Here is a 13,173-nt window from a genome sequence, read left to right on the forward strand (position 1 = left end):
TAAATATATACATTTAGCTTTGAATCCAAAGAACCTAGAGGCATTATAGCTATGAGAACCCTGCTGCAGCTATGCTAGGCTACTGAGAACCAGGTGTTCTTCTATCAGTGATGAGAACGCTTAATCATCCGATCATGTTGGGTAAAGCACTTGAATGCAACCAAGTCTGCACCCCCATGATAGATTGCCCCCGGGGGCTTGACTCAATTGAAAGACGGTCCACATAAGCTGTGTCTTTCATGTCATTGGCGACTTTTACAGTTCCGTTCACTATCTGACTTCTAATATTTACCGAGACTGTCTTGAAAAACGGAGGCCTAATACAGATTCAAGTTGAGTCAAAGATTCCCCTCACTTACCACACTCCCTTCACCCCAGACAGGACATAATCCCAGCATTTGCTGAATCTAGCGGAAGGCCATCGTTTCTTTGTGGGAGCTAAGTATTCAATTCCTATCTATTTCATACGAGAGTATTTGACGTTTATGGGTTTCCCTGTTGTTCACAGAGGATGAAGCTAGAGGAACTCTGATTCTAGGAGGGGCTTGCTCTTCTCTTACTGGCTTCATTGCAGCTCAGGTACTGATCCCTCAAAATGGATGCCTGAGTGGAGGGGAGGGAAGAGCAAGTGCTTGATAGCTAGGCCCAAACCTGGGAAAAGGCTTACCTGGGCTTGGTGCACTTTGATCTGAATGGCTTGGAATTGCCCCTTGGGTCGTGTGGATTATCTGACCTCTTTCAAGAACATGAGCCTTTTTATCATCTCTGCCATCTCTTCTCTGTAGATGTCAGGGATCTTGGACCCGTTCTTGGAGCAGAGAATTGAGGAACTTCCTCCAGTCCACGGTGGCCCTCCGTAGGTTTCTGCTAGTATCAGCGAGGTTCAATATGTCTCATGAATGCCTTTCGAGCCTGCTATCCTCTACAGCTGTCTCCAGGCCAGTATTCTCTATTGTAGCAGAACATCTCTCATCAATGTGTTCGCATCTCTCCTCAATCCGTGCAGCCATGTTTTCGGCCAGCTTCTCTTCGTGTCTCCCATAAAGTCGACTTCAACAGGACTGGGCAAGTCTGAAAGGACCTCGGAGCCTCTCCAGTAAGCTGAAGACAGGCAGATCTTCCACTGTCTGCCCTTTCAGGTTCTGGAAACTGACCCGTGAACTCAGGTCTTTGGGCAGCAGCAGTATCTCGAACTGACACAGCTTCCCGGACCAAAGACCTAAGCCAAGCTCCACAGAGGGCGGCAGCCCCTCCATCGCACTGATCCACCCACAGAACTCTGCCCGGTTACCTAGGATCCACCAGCCACAACAAGCCTCGCGGTACACACCAACATTCCACCTGGAATCCAACCGCTAACTGCCATCCCCAATGGCTGCTGCATCTTGTCAGTGTTGGGGGAGGGGCTGCATCCGACGAGAGGTTCCTAAGGTAAAAGTGATTCTACCCACTAGCGTCCCATGGGCCTTTGTTCTTCCCTCTTTCCTTTTGTTCAGATCTGTATGCACTGTAGCAACGGAGGGAAGTGTGTCCATTTTCAGTTGAATGTTTCACACGTCTTTAAACTTTCTAACAGTTCACAGTACACAGAGACCCACTAAGGGAAACTATTGTTCCTGTAATATGGGCACACCCGCAATACATAGCCGTCGGATGATTTCTGCTGAAACACCCGCATTCACGGGACATCTATCCATTTGTTTCAAGGGGGCTGAAATTCCTAGGACTGATACAATCCCCAATGTGCACTTTACTGCCTGTCTCTTTTGATCTTAGTACACTTTTGCGGAGCTACTTTTCCTTGTTATAGGCTTGTGCCATTTCTTCTCGACGTAGTGTAGAAGATGGCATTCATTCATCCTGTTGGAAGACTTGCAAGTCTATATCACGGACTAGGAATCCATTGGATTCCAAATCGGCATTTGGGTTAGGTCACGATATGCTCATATGAATCAATATTTACGAATATAAATGCACGCCTCTGATTTCCGAATACAGGTGTGCTGAGTACATTCAAGCCGCGATACTGGGTCGATGCGTACTGAATGATCCTTGACATCACCTTGAGTAATTTCTTTTGAATATTCATGTTACCCTACCCTTTTTGTGTTGTTTGTTTGTTTGATTCTTTCTTGGTCTGCTTCTCGTTTGCTTTGCAAACACGTCAGGCCATGCATCTCTCCGTTTGCTTCCAACAGAGAGTCATATAAGCTGACTCCCTTAAGAGAGTGCTTCCAATCCCCTATGATTTCCTGCTTCCCTCTCCCATCTTTAGGGTTTTGATGTCCTCCTTGCCTTCTTCTTGTTTCTTCTTTTCCACTCATGCTCTTCTTGCATTTCCAATAAGGGTTTTCTTCTTTCCATTTCATCTTGCTGCTTATCCCTTCAGGGGAGAATTCTCAACCTTTCTTTTAGGATAAGTTTCGAACTGCTGAATTCTTTTAAGATTTGCAGGTCTGTGGCATTCTCTAGCTCTGCTGTTATTAGAAATGGTGGTCATGTGGCATAGGCTACCCTAGATGGCAGCATTTTGCCATTCAAGCTATGGTCTATGTCCTGGCACTCCTCCCTGTCCTGCAATATTGCTGCTGAGATAGCAGCTGAAACCCCTCTGGAGGTTCTCTTGTGACTATGTTGCTTTCCTCCAGGCGCATTTTAAATCACTGGGATGCTCATGAACTTTGTTGATTTGGATCATACAGCTGCTGCTAAGTCTATTGGGATTCCACCTCTTTTGGACGCTGTGTACTTCCTGAATTCGCCTAGATGATTCTATCTTGGCTTTCAGCAAGTTTCAGTCTGATTTTTCTACACATCACTTTTCAAACATTGTTTGTTTCTTGATCTCTTGCTTTTCCATCTGGGACTCTTTCGAATTTTAGTCTTTCATGCCTTGTCTTCAACCAGGATTCAACAGCAATGTTTTCATTGGTTTGCACTTGCTTTCCTATGTGTGCTTCTGACCGAGGGATTTCTGTTCCCCTGTCTTCAAAGTCATTCACGCGTCCCTCTGCAATATCTCGTCTGCTTAGGACGGAATGTTAGCCCTGATATTTTCTCATCCACTGAGTTTTCTGATATTATTTGGCTCGTCTTTAGGCTTTCTCTTCCCCTTTTCTGGTATTCTGCCTTTTGTGATTCTGAGACACTGTTGTTCTTCAGTGTTTCCCTCACCTCCATTTTCAATACTTGCTCTGGAGAGCGTTTTGCAGTCTAGTTGTCTGAAAGCTTATCTTTAGGGCCTTCAATCTCTTTGGAACTGAAAATGGTACTTCCTTTTCCTTTTACTGTATTTCTTCATCTCTACTGGTCAGGTAATTTCAGGTATCTAATGTAGACTTCTAGGGCTTGGTTAAGTGAAAACTTTAGACACTTGGCTCTACACAATTGCATGGGATTTCTGTGAGGACAAATTTTCCTAGACATTGATGCCATGTCCTGTTCCTGTGTGTGTTGTCTGGTCTATCTCCAATTGCTGGTGTTGCCTTTGTTGTGATGAACCCCCCATACTATTTCGATTAGGATAACCTCATTTTGATTACGCTTATCTCACAAATCTGAAAGAGCACAGGACACTTCCTCTGGTGGAAATGGAGCTTCTCAAGCTTCTCAGCTCTGCATTCTACTCTATGTTATTTTGGAGTGTTTCCAGAAGAGCAGAGTGTGAGTGCGCTTGTGCTTTGTAGTGCCACGGGAATGTCCCACTGAAACCAGTCCTTCCAAGAGCTTCTCTGTCTACAGAAACACCAGTGGAAGCATATCTATGGATGTCACACATCAGGGCCTGCTGGAATGATCCCGCAGCCCGAACTTGGTGTCCTCGCTGCCGAACCGTGCCGGTGCCATCCAAAATGTAGCATCCGCTTTTGAGAGATAAACTGAAGGAAATCCTTCCTCTTCTCACGCTGTGGTCTTGGACCACACTTCCTTGTCCTCTCATCCTTGTGGCACGGGTGCACGAAGGCAACCACAGAGCTGTTGCACACCCTGTGCCTCAAACCAAACCATAATCACAGCCCAGGTTATGAATGTAGCAGATCCTAAGGCTTTTCATTCTGAATTCAAACCCAAGGCCCCCTGGATCCCTCAGACCCGATGCACAATATCTCTGATTCAGCCCCACACATGCTCTATTGGCAAAAGGCCAAATTGGTCTCTGGTCCTGCAGATGCACTGGGTGTGGCCATGGGACATATCGATAATTTCAACTGCGCGCGCCAGGGTGGTTGCTTGCTCATTGGGGTCCCAGGTCGGTTTGCTCTCTTGATAGGACCCACCACATCCCACAACGCACTCCAGATCCCTGAGACTCAGCGTGTGCCACCATCCGTAGCCCTATCCCTCCCTGAACGCTGCCTCTGCTACCTCAAATTTGGCAGCTCGGAGCTTGGTCTCAGAATCAACTGTGGGGATATTTTGCACTGGATTCTTTGAGTTCTGTCAGCCAAGCATCTGCTGTGCACTCTTCTAACACTCAGCGCATCACCTTCAATCCCATGTCTCCTGTCCGCTTGAGAGTGTGCGTCCAAGTTAAAGAGAGTTTCACCTTTACTGCTCCATCAACAGGGCTCAGACCATGCACTGGTATCCATTCCCTGCTTTTCCTTCTCCTGCTTCCAGGTGTTCTGAGGCCTCATCCTGTCTTTGGAAGTAACAGACCTCTCTTCGGCAAGTGTCCTGTGCCAAGGGCTGGGTGAGTGGATGTTTCCATTGCTGTGTTCATGGGAGCGAGTGAGCGCAGGTTGCACTGCTTCTCTGTCAACTGGGCATCGATGAATCAACACTTTCCAGATACATTTCACAGAAATGTGATTTTTTTTTATCTCTTTGTTTCTATACAGCCGTGGTGGGAGGGATTGTCCGAAGACTCCAGTTTTGACATTGTGTTGATATCTCATTTGCAGTCTTTAAAAATTTAATAGAAATTATATAAATGTTTTGGGAGTTATACGAAAATGAAGTTAGTTTCTGAAACATACTAAATCGACCTAGAAGCCAGACTTGTCAATTTCGGTAACATTTTGTCAGCTCTAAGGAAAACATAGACAGATAGAATGCAAACTAGCAGTCCGAACTGTTAAAGGGGTCATGTCAGCTCTTTACTGTTGAAGCCTCCGAAACCAACAGGAACCATGAAATAACTAATGGAAACATGAAATAACCCCCAAGCTTGGATTCCCTTGTGCATGTGGTGCCCTTTACTCCCGATGACACCTACTGGTCAATGTTGGCATTTCAAGGTGTAACATCCCTCTCAAGGAAAATACAAGAGGAAACGAACTAAATATATACATTTAGCTTTGAATCCAAAGAACCTAGAGGCATTATAGCTATGAGAACCCTGCTGCAGCTATGCTAGGCTACTGAGAACCAGGTGTTCTTCTATCAGTGATGAGAACGCTTAATCATCCGATCATGTTGGGTAAAGCACTTGAATGCAACCAAGTCTGCACCCCCATGATAGATTGCCCCCGGGGGCTTGACTCAATTGAAAGACGGTCCACATAAGCTGTGTCTTTCATGTCATTGGCGACTTTTACAGTTCCGTTCACTATCTGACTTCTAATATTTACCTAGACTGTCTTGAAAAACGGAGGCCTAATACAGATTCAAGTTCAGTCAAAGATTCCCCTCACTTACCACACTCCCTTCACCCCAGACAGGACATAATCCCAGCATTTGCTGAATCTAGCGGAAGGCCATCGTTTCTTTGTGGGAGCTAAGTATTCAATTCCTATCTATTTCATACGAGAGTATTTGACCTTTATGGGGTTCCCTGTTGTTCACAGAGGATGAAGCTAGAGGAACTCTGATTCTAGGAGGGGCTTGCTCTTCTCTTACTGGCTTCATTGCAGCTCAGGTACTGATCCCTCAAAATGGATGCCTGAGTGGAGGGGAGGGAAGAGCAAGTGCTTGATAGCTAGGCCCAAACCTGGGAAAAGGCTTACCTGGGCTTGGTGCACTTTGATCTGAATGGCTTGGAATTGCCCCTTGGGTCGTGTGGATTATCTGACCTCTTTCAAGAACATGAGCGTTTTTATCATCTCTGCCATCTCTTCTCTGTATACGTCAGGGATCTTGGACCCGTTCTTGGAGCAGAGAATTGAGGAACTTCCTCCAGTCCACGGTGGCCCTCCGATAGTTTCTGCTAGTATCAGCGAGGTTCAATATGTCTCATGAATGCCTTTCGAGCCTGCTATCCTCTACAGCTGTCTCCAGGCCAGTATTCTCTATTGTAGCAGAACATCTCTCATCAATGTGTTCGCATCTCTCCTCAATCCGTGCAGCCATGTTTTCGGCCAGCTTCTCTTCGTGTCTCCCATAAAGTCGACTTCAACAGGACTGGGCAAGTCTGAAAGGACCTCGGAGCCTCTCCAGTAAGCTGAAGACAGGCAGATCTTCCACTGTCTGCCCTTTCAGGTTCTGGAAACTGACCCGTGAACTCAGGTCTTTGGGCAGCAGCAGTATCTCGAACTGACACAGCTTCCCGGACCAAAGACCTAAGCCAAGCTCCACAGAGGGCGGCAGCCCCTCCATCGCACTGATCCACCCACAGAACTCTGCCCGGTTACCTAGGATCCACCAGCCACAACAAGCCTCGCGGTACACACCAACATTCCACCTGGAATCCAACCGCTAACTGCCATCCCCAATGGCTGCTGCATCTTGTCAGTGTTGGGGGAGGGGCTGCATCCGACGAGAGGTTCCTAAGTTAAAAGTGATTCTACCCACTAGCGTCCCATGGGCCTTTGTTCTTCCCTCTTTCCTTTTGTTCAGATCTGTATGCACTGTAGCAACGGAGGGAAGTGTGTCCATTTTCAGTTGAATGTTTCACACGTCTTTAAACTTTCTAACAGTTCACAGTACACAGAGACCCACTAAGGGAAACTATTGTTCCTGTAATATGGGCACACCCGCAATACATAGCCGTCGGATGATTTCTGCTGAAACACCCGCATTCACGGGACATCTATCCATTTGTTTCAAGGGGGCTGAAATTCCTAGGACTGATACAATCCCCAATGTGCACTTTACTGCCTGTCTCTTTTGATCTTAGTACACTTTTGCGGAGCTACTTTTCCTTGTTATAGGCTTGTGCCATTTCTTCTCGACGTAGTGTAGAAGATGGCATTCATTCATCCTGTTGGAAGACTTGCAAGTCTATATCACGGACTAGGAATCCATTGGATTCCAAATCGGCATTTGGGTTAGGTCACGATATGCTCATATGAATCAATATTTACGAATATAAATGCACGCCTCTGATTTCCGAATACAGGTGTGCTGAGTACATTCAAGCCGCGATACTGGGTCGATGCGTACTGAATGATCCTTGACATCACCTTGAGTAATTTCTTTTGAATATTCATGTTACCCTACCCTTTTTGTGTTGTTTGTTTGTTTGATTCTTTCTTGGTCTGCTTCTCGTTTGCTTTGCAAACACGTCAGGCCATGCATCTCTCCGTTTGCTTCCAACAGAGAGTCATATAAGCTGACTCCCTTAAGAGAGTGCTTCCAATCCCCTATGATTTCCTGCTTCCCTCTCCCATCTTTAGGGTTTTGATGTCCTCCTTGCCTTCTTCTTGTTTCTTCTTTTCCACTCATGCTCTTCTTGCATTTCCAATAAGGGTTTTCTTCTTTCCATTTCATCTTGCTGCTTATCCCTTCAGGGGAGAATTCTCAACCTTTCTTTTAGGATAAGTTTCGAACTGCTGAATTCTTTTAAGATTTGCAGGTCTGTGGCATTCTCTAGCTCTGCTGTTATTAGAAATGGTGGTCATGTGGCATAGGCTACCCTAGATGGCAGCATTTTGCCATTCAAGCTATGGTCTATGTCCTGGCACTCCTCCCTGTCCTGCAATATTGCTGCTGAGATAGCAGCTGAAACCCCTCTGGAGGTTCTCTTGTGACTATGTTGCTTTCCTCCAGGCGCATTTTAAATCACTGGGATGCTCATGAACTTTGTTGATTTGGACCATACAGCTGCTGCTAAGTCTATTGGGATTCCACCTCTTTTGGACGCTGTGTACTTCCTGAATTCGCCTAGATGATTCTATCTTGGCTTTCAGCAAGTTTCAGTCTGATTTTTCTACACATCACTTTTCAAACATTGTTTGTTTCTTGATCTCTTGCTTTTCCATCTGGGACTCTTTCGAATTTTAGTCTTTCATGCCTTGTCTTCAACCAGGATTCAACAGCAATGTTTTCATTGGTTTGCACTTGCTTTCCTATGTGTGCTTCTGACCGAGGGATTTCTGTTCCCCTGTCTTCAAAGTCATTCACGCGTCCCTCTGCAATATCTCGTCTGCTTAGGACGGAATGTTAGCCCTGATATTTTCTCATCCACTGAGTTTTCTGATATTATTTGGCTCGTCTTTAGGCTTTCTCTTCCCCTTTTCTGGTATTCTGCCTTTTGTGATTCTGAGACACTGTTGTTCTTCAGTGTTTCCCTCACCTCCATTTTCAATACTTGCTCTGGAGAGCGTTTTGCAGTCTAGTTGTCTGAAAGCTTATCTTTAGGGCCTTCAATCTCTTTGGAACTGAAAATGGTACTTCCTTTTCCTTTTACTGTATTTCTTCATCTCTACTGGTCAGGTAATTTCAGGTATGTAATGTAGACTTCTAGGGCTTGGTTAAGTGAAAACTTTAGACACTTGGCTCTACACAATTGCATGGGATTTCTGTGAGGACAAATTTTCCTAGACATTGATGCCATGTCCTGTTCCTGTGTGTGTTGTCTGGTCTATCTCCAATTGCTGGTGTTGCCTTTGTTGTGATGAACCCCCCATACTATTTCGATTAGGATAACCTCATTTTGATTACGCTTATCTCACAAATCTGAAAGAGCACAGGACACTTCCTCTGGTGGAAATGGAGCTTCTCAAGCTTCTCAGCTCTGCATTCTACTCTATGTTATTTTGGAGTGTTTCCAGAAGAGCAGAGTGTGAGTGCGCTTGTGCTTTGTAGTGCCACGGGAATGTCCCACTGAAACCAGTCCTTCCAAGAGCTTCTCTGTCTACAGAAACACCAGTGGAAGCATATCTATGGATGTCACACATCAGGGCCTGCTGGAATGATCCCGCAGCCCGAACTTGGTGTCCTCGCTGCCGAACCGTGCCGGTGCCATCCAAAATGTAGCATCCGCTTTTGAGAGATAAACTGAAGGAAATCCTTCCTCTTCTCACGCTGTGGTCTTGGACCACACTTCCTTGTCCTCTCATCCTTGTGGCACGGGTGCACGAAGGCAACCACAGAGCTGTTGCACACCCTGTGCCTCAAACCAAACCATAATCACAGCCCAGGTTATGAATGTAGCAGATCCTAAGGCTTTTCATTCTGAATTCAAACCCAAGGCCCCCTGGATCCCTCAGACCCGATGCACAATATCTCTGATTCAGCCCCACACATGCTCTATTGGCAAAAGGCCAAATTGGTCTCTGGTCCTGCAGATGCACTGGGTGTGGCCATGGGACATATCGATAATTTCAACTGCGCGCGCCAGGGTGGTTGCTTGCTCATTGGGGTCCCAGGTCGGTTTGCTCTCTTGATAGGACCCACCACATCCCACAACGCACTCCAGATCCCTGAGACTCAGCGTGTGCCACCATCCGTAGCCCTATCCCTCCCTGAACGCTGCCTCTGCTACCTCAAATTTGGCAGCTCGGAGCTTGGTCTCAGAATCAACTGTGGGGATATTTTGCACTGGATTCTTTGAGTTCTGTCAGCCAAGCATCTGCTGTGCACTCTTCTAACACTCAGCGCATCACCTTCAATCCCATGTCTCCTGTCCGCTTGAGAGTGTGCGTCCAAGTTAAAGAGAGTTTCACCTTTACTGCTCCATCAACAGGGCTCAGACCATGCACTGGTATCCATTCCCTGCTTTTCCTTCTCCTGCTTCCAGGTGTTCTGAGGCCTCATCCTGTCTTTGGAAGTAACAGACCTCTCTTCGGCAAGTGTCCTGTGCCAAGGGCTGGGTGAGTGGATGTTTCCATTGCTGTGTTCATGGGAGCGAGTGAGCGCAGGTTGCACTGCTTCTCTGTCAACTGGGCATCGATGAATCAACACTTTCCAGATACATTTCACAGAAATGTGATTTTTTTTTATCTCTTTGTTTCTATACAGCCGTGGTGGGAGGGATTGTCCAAAGACTCCAGTTTTGACATTGTGTTGATATCTCATTTGCAGTCTTTAAAAATTTAATAGAATTGACATAAATGTTTTGGGAGTTATACGAAAATGAAGTTAGTTTCTGAAACATACTAAATCGACCTAGAAGCCAGACTTGTCAATTTCGGTAACATTTTGTCAGCTCTAAGGAAAACATAGACAGATAGAATGCAAACTAGCAGTCCGAACTGTTAAAGGGGTCATGTCAGCTCTTTACTGTTGAAGCCTCCGAAACCAACAGGAACCATGAAATAACTAATGGAAACATGAAATAACCCCCAAGCTTGGATTCCCTTGTGCATGTGGTGCCCTTTACTCCCGATGACACCTACTGGTCAATGTTGGCATTTCAAGGTGTAACATCCCTCTCAAGGAAAATACAAGAGGAAACGAACTAAATATATACATTTAGCTTTGAATCCAAAGAACCTAGAGGCATTATAGCTATGAGAACCCTGCTGCAGCTATGCTAGGCTACTGAGAACCAGGTGTTCTTCTATCAGTGATGAGAACGCTTAATCATCCGATCATGTTGGGTAAAGCACTTGAATGCAACCAAGTCTGCACCCCCATGATAGATTGCCCCCGGGGGCTTGACTCAATTGAAAGACGGTCCACATAAGCTGTGTCTTTCATGTCATTGGCGACTTTTACAGTTCCGTTCACTATCTGACTTCTAATATTTACCTAGACTGTCTTGAAAAACGGAGGCCTAATACAGATTCAAGTTGAGTCAAAGATTCCCCTCACTTACCACACTCCCTTCACCCCAGACAGGACATAATCCCAGCATTTGCTGAATCTAGCGGAAGGCCATCGTTTCTTTGTGGGAGCTAAGTATTCAATTCCTATCTATTTCATACGAGAGTATTTGACGTTTATGGGTTTCCCTGTTGTTCACAGAGGATGAAGCTAGAGGAACTCTGATTCTAGGAGGGGCTTGCTCTTCTCTTACTGGCTTCATTGCAGCTCAGGTACTGATCCCTCAAAATGGATGCCTGAGTGGAGGGGAGGGAAGAGCAAGTGCTTGATAGCTAGGCCCAAACCTGGGAAAAGGCTTACCTGGGCTTGGTGCACTTTGATCTGAATGGCTTGGAATTGCCCCTTGGGTCGTGTGGATTATCTGACCTCTTTCAAGAACATGAGCGTTTTTATCATCTCTGCCATCTCTTCTCTGTAGACGTCAGGGATCTTGGACCCGTTCTTGGAGCAGAGAATTGAGGAACTTCCTCCAGTCCACGGTGGCCCTCCGTAGGTTTCTGCTAGTATCAGCGAGGTTCAATATGTCTCATGAATGCCTTTCGAGCCTGCTATCCTCTACAGCTGTCTCCAGGCCAGTATTCTCTATTGTAGCAGAACATCTCTCATCAATGTGTTCGCATCTCTCCTCAATCCGTGCAGCCATGTTTTCGGCCAGCTTCTCTTCGTGTCTCCCATAAAGTCGACTTCAACAGGACTGGGCAAGTCTGAAAGGACCTCGGAGCCTCTCCAGTAAGCTGAAGACAGGCAGATCTTCCACTGTCTGCCCTTTCAGGTTCTGGAAACTGACCCGTGAACTCAGGTCTTTGGGCAGCAGCAGTATCTCGAACTGACACAGCTTCCCGGACCAAAGACCTAAGCCAAGCTCCACAGAGGGCGGCAGCCCCTCCATCGCACTGATCCACCCACAGAACTCTGCCCGGTTACCTAGGATCCACCAGCCACAACAAGCCTCGCGGTACACACCAACATTCCACCTGGAATCCAACCGCTAACTGCCATCCCCAATGGCTGCTGCATCTTGTCAGTGTTGGGGGAGGGGCTGCATCCGACGAGAGGTTCCTAAGGTAAAAGTGATTCTACCCACTAGCGTCCCATGGGCCTTTGTTCTTCCCTCTTTCCTTTTGTTCAGATCTGTATGCACTGTAGCAACGGAGGGAAGTGTGTCCATTTTCAGTTGAATGTTTCACACGTCTTTAAACTTTCTAACAGTTCACAGTACACAGAGACCCACTAAGGGAAACTATTGTTCCTGTAATATGGGCACACCCGCAATACATAGCCGTCGGATGATTTCTGCTGAAACACCCGCATTCACGGGACATCTATCCATTTGTTTCAAGGGGGCTGAAATTCCTAGGACTGATACAATCCCCAATGTGCACTTTACTGCCTGTCTCTTTTGATCTTAGTACACTTTTGCGGAGCTACTTTTCCTTGTTATAGGCTTGTGCCATTTCTTCTCGACGTAGTGTAGAAGATGGCATTCATTCATCCTGTTGGAAGACTTGCAAGTCTATAGCACGGACTAGGAATCCATTGGATTCCAAATCGGCATTTGGGTTAGGTCACGATATGCTCATATGAATCAATATTTACGAATATAAATGCACGCCTCTGATTTCCGAATACAGGTGTGCTGAGTACATTCAAGCCGCGATACTGGGTCGATGCGTACTGAATGATCCTTGACATCACCTTGAGTAATTTCTTTTGAATATTCATGTTACCCTACCCTTTTTGTGTTGTTTGTTTGTTTGATTCTTTCTTGGTCTGCTTCTCGTTTGCTTTGCAAACACGTCAGGCCATGCATCTCTCCGTTTGCTTCCAACAGAGAGTCATATAAGCTGACTCCCTTAAGAGAGTGCTTCCAATCCCCTATGATTTCCTGCTTCCCTCTCCCATCTTTAGGGTTTTGATGTCCTCCTTGCCTTCTTCTTGTTTCTTCTTTTCCACTCATGCTCTTCTTGCATTTCCAATAAGGGTTTTCTTCTTTCCATTTCATCTTGCTGCTTATCCCTTCAGGGGAGAATTCTCAACCTTTCTTTTAGGATAAGTTTCGAACTGCTGAATTCTTTTAAGATTTGCAGGTCTGTGGCATTCTCTAGCTCTGCTGTTATTAGAAATGGTGGTCATGTGGCATAGGCTACCCTAGATGGCAGCATTTTGCCATTCAAGCTATGGTCTATGTCCTGGCACTCCTCCCTGTCCTGCAATATTGCTGCTGAGATAGCAGCTGAAACCCCT

This window comes from Vicugna pacos, unplaced genomic scaffold, assembly GCF_048564905.1.
Source record: "Vicugna pacos unplaced genomic scaffold, VicPac4 scaffold_70, whole genome shotgun sequence".
NCBI lineage: Eukaryota > Metazoa > Chordata > Mammalia > Artiodactyla > Camelidae > Vicugna > Vicugna pacos.